At 46.1% G+C, this 21984-nt stretch overlaps 1 protein-coding gene across 1 annotated transcript in view; it reads right to left on the bottom strand.

The window, feature by feature from the left end:
* Ephb1 (EPH receptor B1) overlaps window positions 1-21984 on the bottom strand; it is a 416176-nt gene that overhangs the window by 338309 nt on the left and 55883 nt on the right. The window lies entirely within an intron of this gene.

Here is a 21984-nt window from a genome sequence, read left to right as displayed (position 1 = left end):
TTTTGCAATAAAGCTTTATTAACCCTCCGTGAACCCTTATTTCCATTTGCTCAGCCATCTCTGATTGGAGACTTCGCCAAGCCATGGTCATACATGGCAACAGTCACTCACACATTTTCTCCTGTTGCCTGCCAAGTCGAACTCTCTTTACAAAGTCAGAATTCAAGGAACTGAAACTAAGATCCATGGCTGCACTGAGATGCTGGCTTGCCTTCGAAGTTACTTCCTGCTTTCCATAATACATTTGTTTGCCATGGTGGTGAGGATGACAGTCGAAGCAGGCATGTGGCTTGGCCTGAGACCAGATGGGGATGTCAGTAAAGCTCCCCTGTAATGAGGTTGGGCTCACCCAGCATCAGGCATCAGCCTAGGTCCCTGTACTGGTTACTTTTCTCATGACTTCGACAAAAATCAGTGATGGAAGAAGTTTAAAAGAAAAAGGATTGGTGTAGGGGGCTGCTCACAGTTTAAAAGTATCCCCCAAAATGTGACTCCTGGGGGGGTGGATCTCCAAATCCAGCCTCGTGATAGTGAAGACAAAGCAACACAGGGCCTTTATGTCAAGTGAACCTAGGCATAACTCCAGCTTCCGGGTAAAATCTCATTTCCGCTAGTCCCCTACCTCTGTTTGCATACACATGCTTCATGCCCATCCCACCAAGCATCTGTCTCATAGCACTCTACTCCATATATCCTGCACACTCACTGAGTACATTCACACGTACCTTTCTCTCCTGTTGAGTCCTTGGACCCACTGCCCTGCTAGGAGATGATCCGTCCTGATTTTGCAACATTAATACTAAGGCTGGAGGTCATTATTCATAGATGGTTTCACCACAGCTAGGAAGGCTTGGCTGCTCAGCATCCTAACTGGAACAGAGGACCAGGACAAGGATCTTGAAAAGAGCCCCTCCGTTATCCTTGATCTGCCAGGATGAGTGTGGAAGCAGCTCTGCTTCCCTTGAGATGAGGCACTAAGTGACTTGACTATGACTCTGGCCACTAATGTAGAGGCAGTGCCTTTGCTGTCCCAGCTCCAAGAGTCCCCAAAGCTATTATCACCACCACCACCCCTCTCTCTCCCCCTCCCGGTTCTCTACAATTCTATAAGTGTTCCTGCCTTCAGCAGGAGACCCTGGCTTCATCTTCTCCACACTGCCCACACGCACCTGGCTGCACTGCCAACAGTGCCTCCATCTGCCCAAACTCTCCCTCCCAGCTGGTCTTCTGCTCTCTCTACTTGCCAACACAAAGGCCTGGTGAGAGGCAGGCGGGCAGGTCAGCTGTTCTTGGCTGGTTCAAATGGGAAGAGACCAGAACAACATTTCGTCCCCTGGAAATGATTTCCTAAGGGTGCCAGGAGCCCAGCTCTGGGCAGTGCCCCAGAAGTGTGAAAAGGCTTGCCTACTGACTACCCATGTCAACAACCACGAGGAAGGAGATGAACAGTCTGGCTCAGACAGTACAGGGGACTCTGAGTGTGGAAGGAGGCTACAGGCATCGATGCAAACTCCTGCTACACAGACAAGGAGAGAGGAGAGATGCTCAACAATGAGACCCCATACTGTGTGTAAGCCATCAGACAGCCACTGTAATGAACATAGTCCCTGCCCTAAAATTGCTCCTTCCTAAAATCCTCACATAAGCAAAAAGGAGGAAGCAATCTGAACAGTGAAAGTGACTTCCACACCTTCAGATGAAGAGTGGAGAAACCACAGCGCATCCATGAGGCATCTACACAGGGGTCTTCCTTAGGTTACTCACACCAGCCTGCTGCCTCCTGGACCCAAGTGACCCATGACTCCAGTGCTACCCACAGTCTTCCGAGTGAGAAGTGTGTAATACTTAAAAATACATTACCAATATTTTAAACATGTGTTGTTTTATTCAGACTTTCACAGGAAAACCAGATTATAGTAAAGAGTGAGTATGACCTAGCCACCTTTTCTCCTAAAGTCACTGAGTCACAGGCATGCCCTGGTCAAAGAAGCCTGAGTGACAGAGCTGATACCTGAGTTCCACCCAAAGGCCAACCCAAGGACACCTCTCCTCTCAAAAGTTCTGCTGCCCGGAGATGTTCCTCATGCTCCTCTCTGCCTCTGCTGACTCCTCTCTGCTGACTAGCCTAGCTGGCAAAACCTCCTCATGAGTCTTATTCCACCAATTCCTGGAGACCATCTCCTTGTTCATAGTGAGTGTTGCTCTTCAATCTGAACTGTCACCAGGCATGCACCTACTGGCTCAGAACATGTAGCCAGGGCTTTCAGTTAATCGAACCACGGTGCAAGTCTGGCTGCTCCAGAAGGACAGCAACTGGAGTTTGGAGATAAATCAAATTAAAGGCAAGACCATCTCTGAGGAACACAACAGCTCAGAGCAGCAGTTCATAAACGGACAGCAGCATGTATCAAGTCCCCACAGCCATATTTCCTCAATAAATAACCTACACTATTATTGCTGAGATGTAGACTCCCTAAAAAGATTGTTGCTGTGTATTAGAAATCAAATCAATTCAGGATGAATCTTTAGACATTCTGGGAATCTCAATTGGGTCCATTGTACTCTAGAAGAATCTTCTCTTACTTGAGGTAAGGATGTAAATTGCTTCAAAGCTCATTTAAATTATACATCCTAAATTATATTCAGAAAACAAAAGGGTTTGGGGTTGTGGAGACCACGGCAGAATCAATAAAAGAATTTGGTGTCCATCTGTGAAGCATGTTTTCTCTTCTCGATTCTTCTCCTCTTCCTTTTCTCCTCCTTCTCCCTTCCCCTGTCCTTAGTCTTTGAGGATGATCTCAATCTCTGTCACAGCATGGACAGTATTGTGTAGCAATTTCCTCTGAGACAAAACATTCTGTCTTGGATGGAAGCTCCTTTAGAATCAGGATGTTCCAAGGGGACATAAAATGTTCCTGCAGGGAAGCCTGTTAAAACTAGCAAGTAAACAACTCAACAACTTTAGGAAGTCCCTGAAACTGACCAGATGTACTAGGCTGCCCCTTTCCCCAAGCTTGCATTAGCAATAAGGACTGCTGAGAGACATTCTGGGACCAGCTGAACTTCCTAGGAGAAGCAGATCAGCCAAGCTGAATAAAGCAGAGAGCAGCTCAGATGCCTAAAGAGGTTCAGAGCCACAGAACTGCCTGAAAGAGACACTCTCACCCACTGAGCTGCCTGGAGTCTGGCAGTGAGCTCCAGGTTCCAGTTTTCATGAGTCATCATCCATACTGGAGTGGGCTTCTGGAGAGGCAGCTATCTCTAAGCTATCTACTCCTGTAAGTGACCACTCACTCACATTCCTATAAGGAACCCCAATCAGATGCTGGGATCGATCCAGTGGTATGGTGGGTTGAGTAACTGGCACTATTTGGAAGTGTGGCTTTCTGAAGGTTTGGAAAGAACTGTATCACTAAGGGTGGGTGTTGAGGTTTCAGAAGCTTAAGCCATGTCCAGTGTCACTCTCTCTTCCTGCTGCCTGGTGATCCAGATATAGAACTCTTGGCTCTATCTCCAGCACCACGTCTGCTTGGGTATTGCTATGCTTCCCACCTTGATGATAGTGAACTAAACCTCTGAAACTCTAAGCCAGCTCCATTTAACTGTATTCCTTATAAGAGTCGCCGTGGTGATGATGTTTCATCACATCAATAAAACCCTAAGACAGATGATATCCATACTTTGGTCTGCAGGCGTTCCCTATCTGGGGGTGAATAGACATTTGTTCACATTTCCCCAGGAACAGTGTTACATAGCAGATAATTAAACTAGCATAACTGTAATTTAGTGGCCAGCTCTATTTTGAGAGTTTATGCTGAGAGGTTCATCAAATATCAAATATATAGAAATGTTCACGGTACATTGTGACTAAAACGTGAACTGTATTAGATTCATGAGCTCTCTCCACTTCATCTTTTCTCACCACGGTATCTTAAATTAACCATGCTGTCATTCATTCTATTTCTTCTGCATACTCTTGGGGTGCCAGACCTTGTGCTAAACAAGGGATCAAGGGATGAACGGGTGTGGTCCAGTCCAGTACAGAAATAATATTCTCTTACAGTTCCTTGCGATAAGGGCATAATGGTGGGAGAGGTATCAAGTGCTCACCCTTTATTTTAATTTATGGAAAGGTGTTGAAGGAGTCTAAGCAGAGAATGACATGATTACTCATGTAATTGAGTAAATTAGATGTCAAGAAAGCACTGTTCTGGCCATGATGTTGTTACTTGGATTGTCACTCAACTGGCAGCACCCAGTCTAGCTTTGCTTTATTTATTGGGAATCTGTGGTGTGTAATGTGATAGGTTGGCCATAAAAATGTCTAATGGCTACATGTGAAATGGCCATGTCTTTCAGCTTTGCATGAAAATGGCAAATTCTGCTTAATGTTCCCAGACTCTTGTGAAGTCTGATTAATTGTACTCGATCCAAAATTATAAGAACTAGAAGCAGCCATGGAAGAAAGGACTAAGTCAAAGACTTCTCCCTCACATGGTAATTTACTTTCAGGGGCTCTTAGGAAAGTCTGGGTTAGCCATTTCAAGTCACTATGGAGAGAGCTCAGGGACCCCTGAGTGTGGGATCATTAGTCCACTGGTAGCTAGGCAGATCTGTTGATTTTTTGTGACAGATCAACTCTCAATCACAGGCATCTGGGGAGGCTCAGAACAGAATGGACCAAAGCAAAAACAGCAACGTGGGATAAGACTGAAAAAAAAAAATCACAGATTATGGAAAAAGGAGTTCCCCCTCCACAGAACAGACGCAGGTAACAAGAGTACAAAAGAGGCAATTTGGTCATTCTAGTGTTACCACATGGACACCTTGTTCAATGCCTCCAGACTTTTCTGCTCTCACTGTTGCCCTTAGATGTGTTAAATATTGGTGGATTAACTCCCCTAAGGGGTCCAACTGTTCAGCATCACAATCACACCTACAGGGTGTGGTTTCTGTAAAGAAACCTTATGTAGCTACCCATAACCCTACTTGTCACCCCCAACCACATGTGTACACTTGCCCCATCAGCAGTAACAGGCCATGATACTGCACACTCTGGGGTCTACACACGATGACTTCAGGGAAGAATGACATGAGCCAATGACGTAGACTTTCCCAAAGGACCCCCTCACTCAGTTTTTAGGAGCAGAATTTGGAGGGTCTGTCTTGAGAAAGTAGCATATTGGGGACAAAAACAAAAATTTTAGAACAAGACAAAGTGAGTGAATTTTAATTCTGCTGAACACAAGCTTAGATGACCCCAGGTAAGGTCCTGGGACCTTTAAACCTCAGTCCTGGATAAAAAGGCAGATAGCTCCTACTTGTTCAACTATTATCAAAATGGGAGGTGATCATGAATTCACCCAGTAAGTATTTGCTGGGTGCATACTATATCCCAGGTGTAACTGGGGACCCCAATTAGTGCAGATGCCAGTGAAGCTAGCCCTTCATGCATGCAGACTGTGGATTAGGAAAACTAAAAAAGACAGGCAACGGGATTTATCACAGCATGATCTATGAAAACATAGCAAGACAAAAGAATGTGCAAGGGGTCTCACCCCATCCACAAGACAATGGAGACATCTCTGTTCAGCTGGTATTAGCAGGGGCTGACTGATGAAGACCCTGTCCCAGGAATACCCAACAACAATAACAAAAAGCAACTCTAAGCATAGGAGTCAATTGCCACAGTGTAGTGTAGTAAAGACCCAGTAAAGCAGCCACCATGGCCTAGAAAGCCCTAAGAGCAAAGGATAGGGTGGTTGAGGTTGCAGAGGTAGGTAGCAAGGATCGGAGCACATGGGAATAAGTTTGGGCTTCATTCTTAGCATGCTTGGAAGGCATTAGGAAAGTGGGAAATGAAGAGAGGGTCTGAATTCAGCCCAGTCTGGGTGAAAAGGAGTCTGGAGATTTGATACCTATTATTGCCTCATAGCAAACGATGCTAGAGTCTGGGACCAGGTGAATGCAGTAGGGAGTGGACAGGTCCAGGAGGCACCTAGAATCAATTGTGTCTGTAAGTGGTCTAGACAGGGGCCAGAGAGAAAGGGAGGTGTTAAAGGTGACCTGTGTTTTAGGGCTAGGACAAGGGGTAGGTCATACTCCCAGGTAGAGAATGTGAAAGCTGGAGAGGGAAAGGACCCATCTTACATCTGCTCTAGCTAAAGAGGGTATCTAATGAGATGTGCCAGTAGCCACACAAAATCCAGGTGGAAATGGCAGTCTCCTTGTAATCCCAGTGCTCAGAAGGTAGAGACAGGGGGCCTCTGGGACAAGCTGGCTAGCTGCACTAACTGGCAAAGTCTGAGCTCAGTAAGAGGCACTACCTTAGTAAATAAAGTGGACAGTGACCAAGAATTATAGCCAACACAATCAAGCATATACACATGCACTATACACATGTGCATATAGACACATATGCACACATAAAAAAGGCCCTAGTCATCATCATAATCAATAACAACCATGGCCATCATTGCATATAACATCATTATAATAGCACAAGGCAGGCTAGCAACCAGCGTCTGCTTCAGATCTGGATCCACTCTGACAAGGGGTTCTTCGAGCTTCAGAGCTCGCCACTTCTTCCCCAGCTCTATTGCCAGCATCTGGGACCACAGCTACCCAAGTTCCCTGGTCCCAGCCACTCCTCCAGCCCATAGAATCAGCTTAGTTGACCCATTTATTGGTCAAATGATGGAAGGTACCCACCTGCCTAGACACAGTGGCACATGTGCAATATAGGAAAGACAACGGCAATGTTATAAATAAGTGATGCTCTCCTCGTTAGGCCCTGAGCTGTAATCATTACCCAGCTCCACACAGCTTCCCTGAGCTGCAGCTGGTTTAAAAGGTCATTATCTGATATTGTTTTAGCAACTAGGTATTTCTACAGCCTCCCTCTGGCCTGCACTTTTCTAATCTCCGCTACATTATTAAACAGGGGCCTTCCTCGCTATGTGGTAACCCATGGTGAAGAGCTCACAGGCTGCCCATCCCAGGGTTCCCAAGCTATTAGAGGAGCCAGCAAGCCTGTCTGGTGTGATGACTCCAGCTGGAGTCAGGAGGAAAGGAGGAAGTGTGGGGTCTCTGCTCTGCTACTCTTATGCTGTATAAACAAGGCAAGCTGCTTAAACACTGTGGGCTCCATGAAAAATGAGGAGGATGTGAGAACAGGGTGCTGACACTGGGTACTTCCTCTCGGACTCTGTTTCTTGCTTGATTTATTCCTTACACCTTCATGTGTGTTGGATAGCTCTGTCCTGGTGTGACTTATTCATCTGAGTCCTAGAGAGCCTGGCCTGTGGCTTTCTGAGGCTATACTGGCCTAGTACATTTCCACAAAAGGGATCCAGGAGGAGTTAGAAGGTTGTGTCTTCCTGGATCCCTGAGAAAAGGGTCAGTACCCTTTCTGGGATTTCTGATGGATAGACCTTTCAGAATGCTTCTTGGCTAACCCCGGGGGCAGGGTTATTCCATCCTTTGCCTACCACCTGCGGCCAGGCAGTGACATCCTCTCATAGCTGTATCCTAATGAAATACGCGTTGAGTGGCCAGGCAAGAACCATGTTTTCCAGTATCTCTACTCTGACCCCATGGACTCTGTCCTGAGTATCTTCCTTTCCCACACTGCCCACAGACTCTCCTCATCCAGTCTGGACATGGACCAAAGTCCTTATGCCTCTCTGAGCTCTTGTATCTCCCCTAGGGAGGCCAGAGTTCATTCTTTTCTCTCCCATACAGACCCAGACCACTCCTGATATCTACTGGCATGTTCTGCCTAGTACGAGCAAATTGAAGCAACAGAAATTCTCTTCTATGATCTTAGCTGATAGTTATGCTTTATTCTTCTAACACAATCTGTAAAATGTTCAAGCCCTACGTCATGGCCCCAGGGTCCCTTGTACTCATGCCCCATCAGTTACAAAGAACGCTCACCCAGAGTGTGCTGTGTTTCTGCTCACACCTGTTTGCCAGCTGTGTTTATTAGACGTGCTTAGTTAAATATTAATAAGCCATAGAAGTATGCACGAGAAAAGCAAGGGCTATTGTTCCTGTTACAATGAGACAAATGCCTTGAAAAGATACAATATTTGAAAGTTGCTAAAAACAAAATCAGTGTCCCTTTTTGGATAGGGTAAGACAAAAGCTAGAAGAGCAGGAACAAAATGTCATTAAAATCCAGCATATTTTTTCATTCAGTCAGATTTAGAGTCTTCAAGGTCTCGCTCTATTATATGCAATAGTAGTGAGTGTTTTAGATGTGAAGGAGTGCCATCTCTCCAAGCTCTCAGAAAACCAAGGTGTTTTAGATGTGAAGGAGTGCCATCTCTCCAAGCTCTCAGAAAACCAAGAGTTGGGCCTAAGCTTCACCCTCCCTGGGACCATTCAAGGGCTGTTCCTGGGCATGCAGAAATAAAAACTTGTTAATATTTTCTACTGAATATCACTGGAGAGTTGTGGGCCTAGGAACCACAAGCTGCCATCCTGATGTGGTCATGTAGAATGACTTTGGAAAGTGGCATCAGCTCAGGAAGAGTGGCCGACAGAGGAAGAGAGAGAATCCATGGTGATTGTTTGGACTTTCTGGTTTAATGTCAATAATTCTGTTTGCTTAAGTCAGGCTAGATCTGGATTTCCACACTCACCTGGGTTTTTCACCTCTAAGAGTCCTTCTTTTCAGGACGTCATCTTTTACTCCACATTCTCCTCCTACTCTTCATTCCCCTTCATCACCAGCATCATCATCAATGACACGTAACTATCTAATCCTTGCCAGCAACACTGTGAGGCAAGTTCCACTGTGAGAAAACCCAGGAGCCAGGAACAGAGGTAGAAGTATTAAATGACTTGCTTAAGGCTGCCAAATTTATTAGAGGCAGGGGCAGGATTTGAACCCAGCTTCTTATCCCTGGGGTGAGCATTTATCACGCCATGCAGACTCACAGTCCAAGTATGCAGAGAGGCTTCTCAGTAGCACAAGACACCTGTGGGCACTGCATGACAGCAAGGCACACTCCATGGAATCATTATTTTCCCACCAGGAAGTCCCTTTTGTGCCTTGTACAAACATCAACTATTACATAAGCCACTAGTGTATTGCATCCAACCATTTACCAGCCTAGGTTTTGAGCTATTTAGAAAACAACACAAAACTAGAAATGTGTTTTCACTCCCATTTGTAGTCCCAGAAGCTGATACACAGTACATGCTCAATAAATAGCCACGGTGCTAAATAATGCAAGCCAGACTCATGCTCAGGATTTTACTCCTCAAGCCTCCCAGAACTCTCCCAGCTTCTCACAGACTCTCCCTGAGGTGTGGAGAATGAGGCACCGCTCACCCCAACATAAGCACGGTACTTCGTTCTCCCGTCTCCCGTTCTCCAGTTTCCCCCTGGTAGCCTTCCTTGTATGTTACAGTTTCAGCACCAGAAGTCTACTTACTTACCCAGCTACTCCACTGGGAACCAGGGCAGTGTCCATTTGATGGACATGTCTGCGCCTGACTTAGGATCCAAACAGCTGAGCCCAACACACTAGCAATTAACTGATGGAAGATGGTAAGTCCCCCTCAGTTACGCTTCTTAAGTTAAAATATAACTCCTTGTTCATTAAAGCAGCCAAGACTGAGATCCTAAGTGGAATTAATCATGTCCACATTCAAAACTCTGATACATAATTTAAGAACAAGAGGCCAAGAAAGATAAGAACTTAAGGACAATTGGGTATCTTTTCATTAAACCTTAACCCATCCATCAATGACTCACCTAATCCCAGTCTGCTGCCATGACTGCAGCCAATCTGCCTTTAAATTCCCCTTAACTCTTTCTCAGAGGCAGGGGAATACATCCTCTGCTGGCTCCAATTCTTGCCCATTCCCCTTTCTAGAGCGAGCTGAAGTCACTCTTGGAAGCAGAACCCAAAGAAAAGGGTTTCACTTCTCAAAAGCCAGGGAGGCAAACCTGACGCTCCCACATCCACACCACTCTCAGCATAGGACAGAGATGACAAAGCAACCTCCCAGTGAACATTCCCCCAAAGAGCTGGACTTCAGTCACTATCATCAGCCCTCTCTATAGAACGTCCCCACTTACTCCTTCATGCCAGTTAGTCACTCTTTTCCCCTCTGTGAAATTTAAAGTTTCAATTCCCAAGTCTTGAAGTCAGAGCTAAACTTGAGATTAAACTGCTGGGGAAGGGGAGGAACTGGGACCTGAATCACATGCCAGTCAATGAGTCAGATACCAATGATCAATCTTGGCCAGATTAGGCAGGTTCCCTGATATTCCTCTCATCATATTTCCTAGACTAGAGAATCAAATTATCCTGCCCCAAAACCAAGAAGCATGGCTCCAACAGATGTTACTCAACAAGGCATTATTTGGGGAAGGGAATTAAGGTCTGTGATAAGGTTATTTGTTTAGAAGACTAATAGAAGAATGTGCTCCACAGAAGGTCGGGTCCATATCTAAAACATAAGAAGATGTATCACAGAGGTCTGTGGCTGTGTCCTCCTCCATGCCTGTAATTCAACAAGCATCCACCATTCTCCATGGGAAGGGTCAGTCTGGGAAATGAGTGACAAATACAGTGGAGCTGAGGGCGACTGTCACAGGCTGACCACTTAGTGGTACTTGGGAGGGAGTTAGGGATAGAGGTAGGTTCAGGCTGAGATTCCTGTTTGCTAAATGCCTTCTGATACTGGCATCTCCCACTCCTCCCCCCCACACACCCTAATGGACTTGACTGAAGGAGAGAAGCTGCTGCCAGAGGACCTGGACCCTCGGTTGCTTTGGGCCATTCTGCTCCTAATGTAGGAATGCATATAATTTGTCTACTAATGAGGGTTTGCTCTCAGCAGTCTTCAGGGACAAGCAGGTATAGTTAGAATTTTCTTTGGGCTGTCCAACCAGCTCCCAAATAAAGACATGGAGACATAATAATAATAATTATTATTAATTATGAATGCTCAGCCTTGGCTTAGGCTTGTCCTACTAGCTCGTTTTAACTTAATTTAACCTGTTTCTCTTCATCCACATTTTGCCTCGGGGCTTTTTACTTTTTTTTTTTTCATTCTGCATGTCCTGCTTGCCTGCTTCCTCCATGTCTGGCTAACTGGAGGGACCCTGGTGTCTGCTTGGTTTCTCTTTTTCTTTCTCTCTCAAGCCTAAATTCTTCCTCCTACTTACTCTCCCTGCCCAGAAGCTCTACCTAAACCACCTCCCTCATTATTGGCCATTCAGTTTTTTATTAGGCCAATTATGTACCTTAGGTAGGCAAGGTGAAACAGCAACACATCTTCACACAATTAAACAAATCTGACACATCTTTGCATAGTTAACTATTCTGCAACAGGCAGGTCTATCCCCTAAACAATGACATACAGTCTCCTAGGTTGGGCCACTAACACTGGTAAAACACCCAGAAAATGCAATCCTGTGGCGACATAAAGAGCTCCCTGCCAACTGCTTAGGAGACACTCTGTCATTAGGAAGCTTAAACACAAAAATTAGCACATGCATTAGTTAGTAACCAGACCTCACTTCTGTGCCCAACTCACCCCTAAGCCCCACCTTTGCCCAGTGACTCCTTGACTTTCTCAGAGGATCTAGGACCCTAGGAATTGCACAGATTTTCACCATCACACACACAATAGGAGAAGACAAGTGTTTTTTGATGTTTTGATCTTTTGGTTTGTTTTTTGCTTTTTGGACTCTTTTTGGGGGGTCCATCTCCCAGCCCCCAAATAAATCACACATGGAGGCTTATTCTTGCTACTTGTCTTAACTTTAATTATCTGAACTAACTTTTGCCTCTGGCCTTAATTTGCTCTTCTTACTTCTGTATATTGTACCTTCATTCTTACTCTGTGGCTGCCCCTGGCATCCTCCTCCCCTTGTTCTCTAGTTGCTCCTTTTCTCTCGTCTAGATTTCTCCTTCTATTTATACTCTGCCTGCCAGCCCCACCTATCCTTGCTCCCACCTCAATATTGGCCGTTCAGCTCTTTATTGGGACCATCAGGTGTTTTAGACAGGATACAGTAACACAGCTTCATAAACATAAGTCACACACCTAAAAGTAACATTCCCCAGCAGACAACAGGCACTGGACACGAAAGAAGTGGGCCTTGGATGTGGGCAGCATTCCTGAGCCATGAATTCCCTTAAGAGACTTGAGACATACATAGTCCCACCTAGAGCAGCCCCAGAAGTCGATGCTTAATTTGTTTGCCATAAGCAACTGCAGATGAAAACCAGAAGTTCTCAAAATAGTTAAATGAGTACTCATCGTCAGGTTGACACACCACATCTAGCAAAAGAAACCGGCAAAGGAAGATAGAGGCAGGTCCTAGCTGCTCCTCCATCTAGTCCAGTCTCGTACCCATTGTCTGGGGCTGGTGTTCCCTGGAACGTGGGCATGAGAACATGAGCACACATTCTCTGCTCTTCCCACATGCTGGCTTGAGGGTGTCCTTGGGTCTTCCTTAACTCGGGCATGAACCCCACTTCTCTCCCATATGCTTACCTGCTCAGAGACAGGTTCCCATGAGAAGTCTCTTCTCACCCTTTTTTCAGATAAACTGGCTAATCTCATTACTTTGATTTAACTGAAAGATGCCCAGGAGATGATTAAAGCACACCTCTGGGTGTGCCTGTCAAGGAGTTTTCAAAAAGGATTTGGTTTTAAGGGCTCTGGACTGGTGGGCAGATTAACCCTTGGATGGTTTCCTTATCAGGTAGCATTGTGGGGAGGTGGTAAAAACTTAAAAATAAAATGGGGCCTTGTGGGATGAATTGGTCACTGAAGACATGCCTCTCTCCCTGTGGGAAGGAGGAGGTGGTATTTCTTTCCATGGCCCATGTCTGCAGCCTCCTTTTCCTGATTCATGGCCATCATGTTCCCAGATGCTCTGTCTCACCACTCAGCCCACACCATGATGGACTGACATCTCTGAAACTGTGAGTCAAATTAAACCACTTGTTTTCACATTGTGTCAAGCATTCCACCATAGCAATGAGGAAAGCAGCTAAGAACCCTTCCTTTAAACCCTCAGCAGTGGGATTGTCAACCATTCTGACCTTTAAAAGGAGCAGCTTTCTTTGGCTGAACCTAAACTAAGAAAATGCAAGCCCCAAGTCTAATTAATCCCCTTTAGTATGCAAAGGGGAGGTAAATTAAGCTTCCATTTTGCATCTTATTTATTTGACTTACTACAATCTTGGCAATCTTTCCAGATCAGGTTACAGGGACCATCCTTTATTTATTTATTTATTTATTTTTTTAAATGGCCTGGAGTATTCTTCCATTGTGTGGCTATTCCATTGGCGACTGAACCAGTTTCATATGGTTAGACATTTGGGTTCTTGCCAATCTCTTGCCATCATAAACAATTCTGGGAAGAACTGTCTTGGATGTCATTTTGCACAGGTGTTAGGATATTTGTAAGATAAATTCCTACAAATGGAACATCAGGGGTCAATGGGCAGATGTTTTGTAAATTCGGTCGATTTTTTTTTTTTTTTTTTTTGCCAAAAAGTTCTCATTAAGAACTGGGCTAATTTACCCCCCTGCTGGTGACAGATGAGAATTCCAGGATGTTGGTTTGTACATGTTTCTCCAGATCCACTTTCCAAAGTAGTGACTCATGGCTGGCCATGAAATCAAAGTTGTGAGTTGCACTTCATATTTTTAATGAAACACAAAAACTTTAACCAGAGTAAAAGTAGAAAGAATTAAAAGATCACACTAATCTGCATATAAGGTAAAGGATTCTTTGGAGGGTTTTTGTGAGAAATAGAAATCACACACACACACATACACAAGTACAGTATTCATAACATTGTATGAACTATTCATTTTCTATTTTTAAAAAATGGCCCTTGAGTGAGATGATTTGGCCAACTGTTTTAATGCAAGTGTTTTAAGACCACAAAAGGTAGACTGGACTAAACAATGATGTTTAGTGGGCCAGGTATATTAAAGACAGGTATTTCCTGGCTGGTATGTTTGTTTGTTTGTCAGGGTTCAGGCTGGATTCAAAGTCATTATGTAGTCTAACCTAAAAATTATTCCTTATCCCCCTGCTTCATCTTCTGCATACTGAGATGACAGGGTTAAGTGCATTTTTACCAATAGTTTCAAGCTAATCACAGGCTTTCTGGGACAGAGTGTAAGGAGCATTTAGTATTTTACTGTAGGGTCACAGTCAATGATTTGTGTGGATGCATGTGTGCGTGTGTGTGTGTGTGTGTGTGTGTGTGTGTGTGTGTGTGTACATGTAGAGGTCAGAGGCCAACCTAAGATATCATTCTTCAGAATTGTCCACCTTGATTTTTGAGTTAGAGTCTCTCACTAGGACTTTCAAATACCAGTCTAAACTGACTGGCTAACAAACCTGGGATTAAAAGCATGTACCATGCCCAGCATTGTATATGGGATCCAAGGATCGAACTCAGGTACTTATGCCTGCAAATCAAGATGTATCCAAAGTCATGATCAAAGAAGTCTCAACAACAATTTAAGCTCTTAAGCCTCTTTGAGAATCCAGGGAAAGCCATGGAAACCCAAGAGAGTTCAGTCACATCTCAGTTCTCTGACCTCCCAGAAACCCATCCAGATGTCCCTGATTTGGGGTGAACGCTGAGCCATGCTGTAAGCCACAGGGGACAGATCGGTGGGCTCATTTCTAAGCCTGTTGACCAGGAAGCTGGCAGAGAGTGGATATACAAAAGACATTAGTGGTGCCAAACAGAAAGCAAGCCATGTGTGCTCCTGCTGTATCCACACCGCTTTCGGCAGCCCTGGGAATCTGGGCCCTCCTGCTGATGCTGGGTTCTGCAGGGAGGAGGACACCCCTGGGAGAGGTTTTAAGCAGGGAAAAGAATCCCCTCCTTCTAGTTCATTGATCTCTTTTTTTTTTCCTTCAAGTCTGTGATTTAGCAGAGAAATGGAATTGAGAAAGGGAGAAATAGAAAAGAGAAAGGAGGAGAGGAAAGGAAGTGAATAAAAGACAGGTAGGTCAGAGAAAAACAGGAGGGGAGGCAGCAAAGCAGGGAGATGAAGAGAGAGAAAGAGAGGAGGGAACAAGGGTGAGAGGGAAGGAAGGAAGAAGAAAGGGCCTTCCCACAGGTCAGCTCCAGCACTCAACAGTGCCAGCTCCCCAGACCCTGCTGCAGCCAACTACACCACCCGCCGTCTCTAAAGTCTCGCGGCCAGCACCTGGTGATTTTCTCCTAAGAACTCAGTTTATACAGGAAGCTTGAACCAGGAAGCCTCCCTGGGTGGGGAAGTGCTAAGGGGTCACCTAGGGCTCTTCCTCACATTGACCCTTTTCCCTGTCAAGACAGAACTCATCCCAAGAGGAGTGAAGTATATCATTTTAAAGTTGATGAGCTGATTGTTGGTTTTGAAAATGTTTTGAGGTAGGTGTAAAAAGAAGTAAAGGTCAATTGCTACCCTTGGAAAAAAATGGGAAGTCGACAGAGAAACAGCTGGAAATCAGTCCTGCTTATTAACTGAAATCCTCCTCTGTCCACAGAATCTCAGGCGGCTGTGTAGGTGTGTAAGTAGACGCATTCCACTTTGAAACCTGGCAGCTGAAGGCAGCAGACAGTCTAGAGAGGGGAGACAGGAAACCCGCCTAAAGGGGCCTTCCATAGAGGAATGGCAAGAGGCAGCTTGAAGGCAACATCTTTATACTTCAGGCAATTTAAGTTAGCTAGAAGACAGATGTGACAGAGCAGTGGTGGTGTGCACAGAGGCAGGCTGGGAGATGATGAGGGAATGTGAGGCTCTGAAGGCCAGGCCAAAGGATGTAAGGGTCCAGCCCAGGGACCCCTGGAGCAAAGCCACACCTGGAATGGTCCCCAAATAAGCCACATCACCCATAACAGCCCCAAGTTCTATAAGGCAAAGGAGAAGGAAAACAGCACCCACAAACACTCAGGTGGCTTTGGGTCATGGGGACTCTCTCAAGAAGACACATGTGGTACCTACTACAGTGCATCCAAGCTGTCCAATTAGAGCAGGCCCTTTCAGTCACCTGCTCTGTAGACCCCTTTAGTTCCAGGATTGTGAGCTTCAACTGGACCATGAGGCTAAGAGACATACCAAGAGGGGGTCCCATTCCCAGGGCTTCCAACCTTGATCATCAAACCCTCACAGCCAAAGCAGCATATCCCACTGGTACTCCAAGCCACCCTATGACCAAGGCTGGTGGTGCCTCTAGCCCCTGGGCCATATTGGCTGCAGCTTGTCGGAAGCACTTTAATTAGTACTTTATTTTAATTGATGATATATTTTAATTGGTATTTCGATTTAATTAAAGTTTTATTCTAATTGAGTGGGGCTTTTTTTTTCCTTGCAAGGTTTGAAGAAACAGAAGAATAATAGCTTGTCCAAAAATAAATCTATGACCAAATGGACTGGAATCGCCAAGGGGTAGAGACAAAAACCATGGTTGAAACAAACTGTAGTCTAATCCAGGGTCTCCTGAAGACAGACTAAGGATAGCACTAGACAACCATGACCTCTTCAAGAACAAGTCAAATGGACCCTTTGGGGGCTACAACCCTGCAACATTGCTTCTATTTCCCTGAAACCTGAGTGGCCTTCTCCATGCCCTCATCTAGCACTGGAGGCCCAGGGTTTCACCCATGGACCTCACTCCAGCCTCAGTGCTGGGCTATGTGCTCCCCAGAAGTGAAGGCCAAGGCAAGGTTCTACCGTTCTGCGATTTCTACACAGCCCCTCTGTTCTCCACTATCCCCCAGGAGGTGCGAGAATCTAAAAGGTGACTGAGTACAGAGAGGCGGTTAAGATAGAAGCCAGGCCCGAGCCTGTTTGGAAGTTGCTAAGTTCATACGTTCTCCCTTCCAAAATGAACACCCAGGTTAGACTCAAGACAGAAGTTCAAGGAGGGCGTAGCACTCTGGCTATCTTTGCATCCCTTTTTTGCTAGTTATGCCCGCCATTTCACCACCCCATCCTTTCTTTTTCTTGTCTTTATACACCCCCACCCCCACGTCAGCCTCCTTTGCTAGAAGCTCTGTTGCTCTCGTCCTGAGATCCATTTGCCTCCTCCGACAAGTGCTTTCACTGGAGTTACTGTATGCCTTGCCCAAATAGTCCTGACCTGGAAGCTCAAGGTCTCCCTACCTGCCCCTGGGCTTAAGTGGGAATTCCACCCAGCCAATCAGCAGGCGATGCGGCCAAGTTGTGTTTGATCACCTGTCTTTCCCTTTCTTCACTTGGACCCCTTTGCCATGACAGTTGCACTCAATCGCTTTCTCCAGAACAGGTCCACTTTAGCATCTTTCTGCTCAACTGTTTTCATTTTTCCTGACCCTAGGCTTGTCCCTGATCTCTGGGCCTTTACAGTCCCTTTTCTCCCATCTACACTCACTTCCTTTAGCCCTAAGATTGTGGCATCTGGAGACCCAGCCCGGCCCTCTCTCCGGCCTTCCAGTGCACCTGACTTAACCCATCTGCCCTTCCTTCTCTGAGTACCCCTTCACTTGCAGGATCTTCCATCACCAGGCACCCATCAAAGCCTTCACAGGGGAACACAAATGGCCACATAAGCAACACATCAAGTACTTTCAAATTAAACAGTGAGCCTTGAGATGCCACCTTCCACCTAGGAAATCTGGGGTTGAGCCCAGGCATCCAAGAGGGACAATGACAGGCAAGATTGCTGGTGACAGGCAACCTTTTTGAAAGTGTGAAGAGTCATGTCTTCTGACAAAGTCGGAAGATTCACACAGTCAAAACGTCCCTTGAAATCCCGAGGAAGGGACCATGCTGAAGACCAACATGTCATCTTCCCATGTGTCTGACCAGCCAGGAACAGATGGCCTCTTTCTTTGGCTGGAGACCAACGAAGCAGTTGGTGAAAGCTGAGAGTGCCAGAGAATACAAAACCATACATCTTTAACGCCAGTGTGGATCACACTGGGTGTGGTGAAAGGCTCCCAGAATGGGGTGGGGGGTGAAAAAGGCTGGCTGAGGGTCGTTGGGCCCCTTCACAGTATGTGTGTTGGTAGAGAATTCTGGTCACTTAAATATGATTATTTTCCACAGCTATAAAAAGTATCCTTAAAAATAACTCTTTTTTCAGTGTTTACCAAAGAAAACAATGAAGTATATTTAAAAAAAAAATAACTAGATGATATCTTTCTTTTCAGTTTCACAAAATGGGAGCATAGTTAAATATCATATGGCCACTTGATGGACTATTACAAAGCCATCAAAAATGGAAATTATAGAGATCATGTAAAGCATGGAAATATTAACAGTCAAACAATGAAGAGGGGTAAAAACAAGACACCAAATTATGAATGCAGCTCTGAAAAGCTAGAGGCATGGAGGAATTTATGTAAGTTGTGGAGGGTACCTCCCAAAAAACGTGAATTTAGTGATTGTATAACCAAGATCATTACTTTAAAAGAAAAAGAATTAGAAAATAAACGCTTGCTAATTGGGTGAATAGTTGCTCTTAAGCAGGAAGAACCCTAATGGTGCAGCTGGCAGGCTCATCGGGACAGAAGGCAAGGTCTCCAGGCTCCAAGGGAAGATGCTATTTATGTCACCCTATGACTGGCCAGGGTAGGCTCCAACAGAAGGCTCAGTGAGTCTCAGCCAGAATTGGGGATGCCTGGCTCCATAGAGCAGCACTCTAGGGCAGACCCTCTAGGGAACCCCAGTCAAGATCCACTGAACCCATGTCAGGGTCCAGACTTGCTACACAATCATGATCAGGCTAGGAAAATGCCATTCCTTCCCAAGGTGAGTTCCCTGAAGCCATCTAGTTAGCATCACCCTGAGGCTGTGCTAGAAAACTCTTCTGGCTCCTTGGTGATTGTAACATATGGAGATCTACCAGGGAGCAAGCAGAGAAAGAGGGAGAAGATGAGACATCATGCCACAGGACCCCAGGTCAAAATGTAACTCAATTAGCTACCACCAACTGGCAACTGTTGGAGAGAAGATAGGCACGAAGAACTGGGGGAGAAGGTCAGGGTTTCTCCACCCTTCCAAGGAGACAGGGCAAGCAAAAGGCTGTCCATACCGGAGAAGACGTCTCATGAATACCTCTTGCCATTTATCTCTCTCTTTCAGCTCACACCAGTCACCCTGTGGGGAATGGGACCATTGCCTGAGCAGGTCTCTCATAAACGGCTGTGGCCAGAATCAATCCCACCACAGGGACCTCCATCACCCAAGCAGAACCAGCTGCAGGGCTGTCCAGAAGGCAGAGGGAGGTCATCTCTGGGGAAGGGGGTGGATGCAGGGCAGGCCCTACAGCCCACATCACTACAGAGCTTCTAAGTTCATTCTGTGTCCGCTCCTCTAGGTATCTCCCTCACTGTCTCTTATCTCAGTAGCTTTCTCTTCCCTCAGAGCTCTAGCTCTTCTCCATGTGTCTCAGTTCTGCCCAGAGCCTTCCTTGGTGCCTGTGCTCCTGTTAGCGGCCACATACTCCCCGGAACTGGTTCACATCCCACCCGTGGTGCAGGCATTTTTGTTGGTGTGAGAATCGCCTTCTCATCCTACGTCACACATGAACCACTGACTGGTTAAGGATGTCAGCCCAGGGCGAGCGACTACTTCCGTCTTTGCCTTGGCTATCTGGTGAAGCTTCCCATTTGGTGTGTGCCGCTCTACAGGGACCTATCAGGAGTGGGGCTGGCTGGGCATGAGACAGAAGCAAAAGTTCACAAATGTCCACTCCAGTACCATGCAGGGAGCCACTGTCTGCTCACACACCTATCTGAAATTGAAAGCTGTTACATCCCAAGGGTGCAGGTGACACCAGAGTCCAAGAAAGCCTTATGCTATTGAGTATTGGAATTCCACTATCGCCTGTACCTATTAGATAGTAGGAATCTGCACAGCTGGTCTGCTGGGGTGAGGAGCATGCCCACAGTGTAGCACAGGTATTATAAGCAGTGTTGGAGACTTGTTTTATATACCACTCTTTCTGAGGGCTGTTAATGTGCGTCAAATTGTGGGTCTGGCATTGCCTAAAGTGATTTCATGAAGGAAACTACCATAGCACTTTCCTGGAAGCTCTGTCAAGCCTTGTGACCTCATCAGTATTTTCAGGTAGGTGACTGTCACCTTCAGCATGACCCTGCTCCAGAAACCCATGCTAGTGAGATTCTCAAATGTGTCTCTGTTCCCCTGTCTGGTGAGAGTGGGTTGTGGTCCTCTGTGTGTGTCCCTTTGAGAGCTGGAAGTGGCATGTGGAATGGTATGTGAAGCTGCCATCACTGAGTAATTAAACTTGGAGAAAGTGTCTGATGTCCAGGTAATTACTGCCGAACATCTGCTAAATATGGCCTTCCATTGATGGCGGGTGTTGTGAGGCATGGGAGTGATGGTGTGTTTGCACTCGACATGGCAAGGGATGATTTAAAATCTGTTCCTATCAGCAGCCACAGCAAGGCCCTTAGGTAGATGAAAGAGCCTGGGACAGATGCAGCAGGGACCAGAAGCCACTTCCAGGAGGAGACATTAGACAGCCTGTCTGCTCTGGAATAACAGCATGGGGTGAGAGTCTGGCAAGAGACAGGAGCCCCAAAGAACCAGTCTGGTCCAGTCACTCACTGTTAAGGAAACCGAGGCATGCCTGGGAGAGGCAGTAACCACAGAGTGGAACCAGAGTCAGTGGGGTGACCTAGGATGAGAGATCGAATCTCACACCAACAAAAATGCCTGCACCACGGGTGGGATGTGAACCAGTTCCGGGGAGTATGTGGCCGCTAACAGGAGCACAGGCACCAAGGAAGGCTCTGGGCAGAACTGAGACACATGGAGAAGAGCTAGAGCTCTGAGGGAAGAGAAAGCTACTGAGATAAGAGACAGTAGAGGGAGATACCTAGAGGAGCGGACACAGAATGAACTTAGAAGCTCTGTAGTGATGTGGGCTGTAGGGCCTGCCCACCACCCACCTCCCCCACCCCCTCCCCGCACGGATGACCTCCCTCTGCCTTCTGGAGATGCCTCACTCTGGTTCCTGTTGGCTACCTGCTACCTTTATTTTAGCTCCCCAACCATGTGAGAGGGTCTCAATCCCCCAAGATGACAAGAAGCTGCCTGAATGACGCCTTCAGAGGATATGTCCTTTCTCTGCGTGCATTCTATAGAGATGCCCATAGTTTACTGATTACAGAAAAGCACAGCCTTTCTTCTCAGTTTTCATAACCCTCTTGCTCATCAAAAATAGTGTTGTCCCATAGAAGTAGCAGGCAAGTCACGTGGGTAATTAAAGCCTTTAGCCGCTCCATTATTACAGGTTTGGGTTTTGTTTTGTTTCTATTTGTTTGTGTTTTGAGACAGGATCTCACTCTGTAAATCTGGCTGGCCTGGAACTCTCTATGTAGACCTGGCCGGCTGGCCTCAAACTCGAAGAGCTGTATTTTCCTCTTCCTCCAGATCAGATTGCGGAGACTAAAGATGTGTACCACCATGCCTGGAGATTATGGTATTTTTTATGATGAAAATAACTTAAATGATTTATTTGTTTTATCCCAGTATGTCTTAAAACATGTGATCCATATCAAGTTGACAGGATATTCCTTTTCCACACTAAATCACCAAAGGTGCGGCGGATCTTACACTACCAGTACCTCTCAGCACGCTCACTGTGTTTCAAGTGCTGGATGACCAAGCGTGGCGGGCAGCTGCACTACTCAATAAAGCAGCCTTCAAATTAGATCTCTTTCTCATCAGCCTCCGAGTCCATTGATAGCAGACAAAAAACAACCTGCGAAGTTACAGGCAATGTCATCTCTTCCAGGCTACAGGAAGCTTTCTGCAGATTTACTCAGGCTCATTTGCCCCAGTCACCAGCCTTGAGGTGACGCCAGGGCGCCAGAAAGCTGAGCCATCTGCTAGTGGGGACATGGGAAGTGCTGTCTGTTCTTATCTTAACCCACATGATGCAGGGCCCACCCAAGGAGAGCCCTCTGGTCCAGG

This window comes from Phodopus roborovskii, unplaced genomic scaffold, assembly GCF_943737965.1.
Source record: "Phodopus roborovskii unplaced genomic scaffold, PHOROB, whole genome shotgun sequence".
In the NCBI taxonomy this organism is placed as follows: domain Eukaryota; kingdom Metazoa; phylum Chordata; class Mammalia; order Rodentia; family Cricetidae; genus Phodopus; species Phodopus roborovskii.
This window is presented reverse-complemented; position numbering and strand designations above follow the sequence as displayed.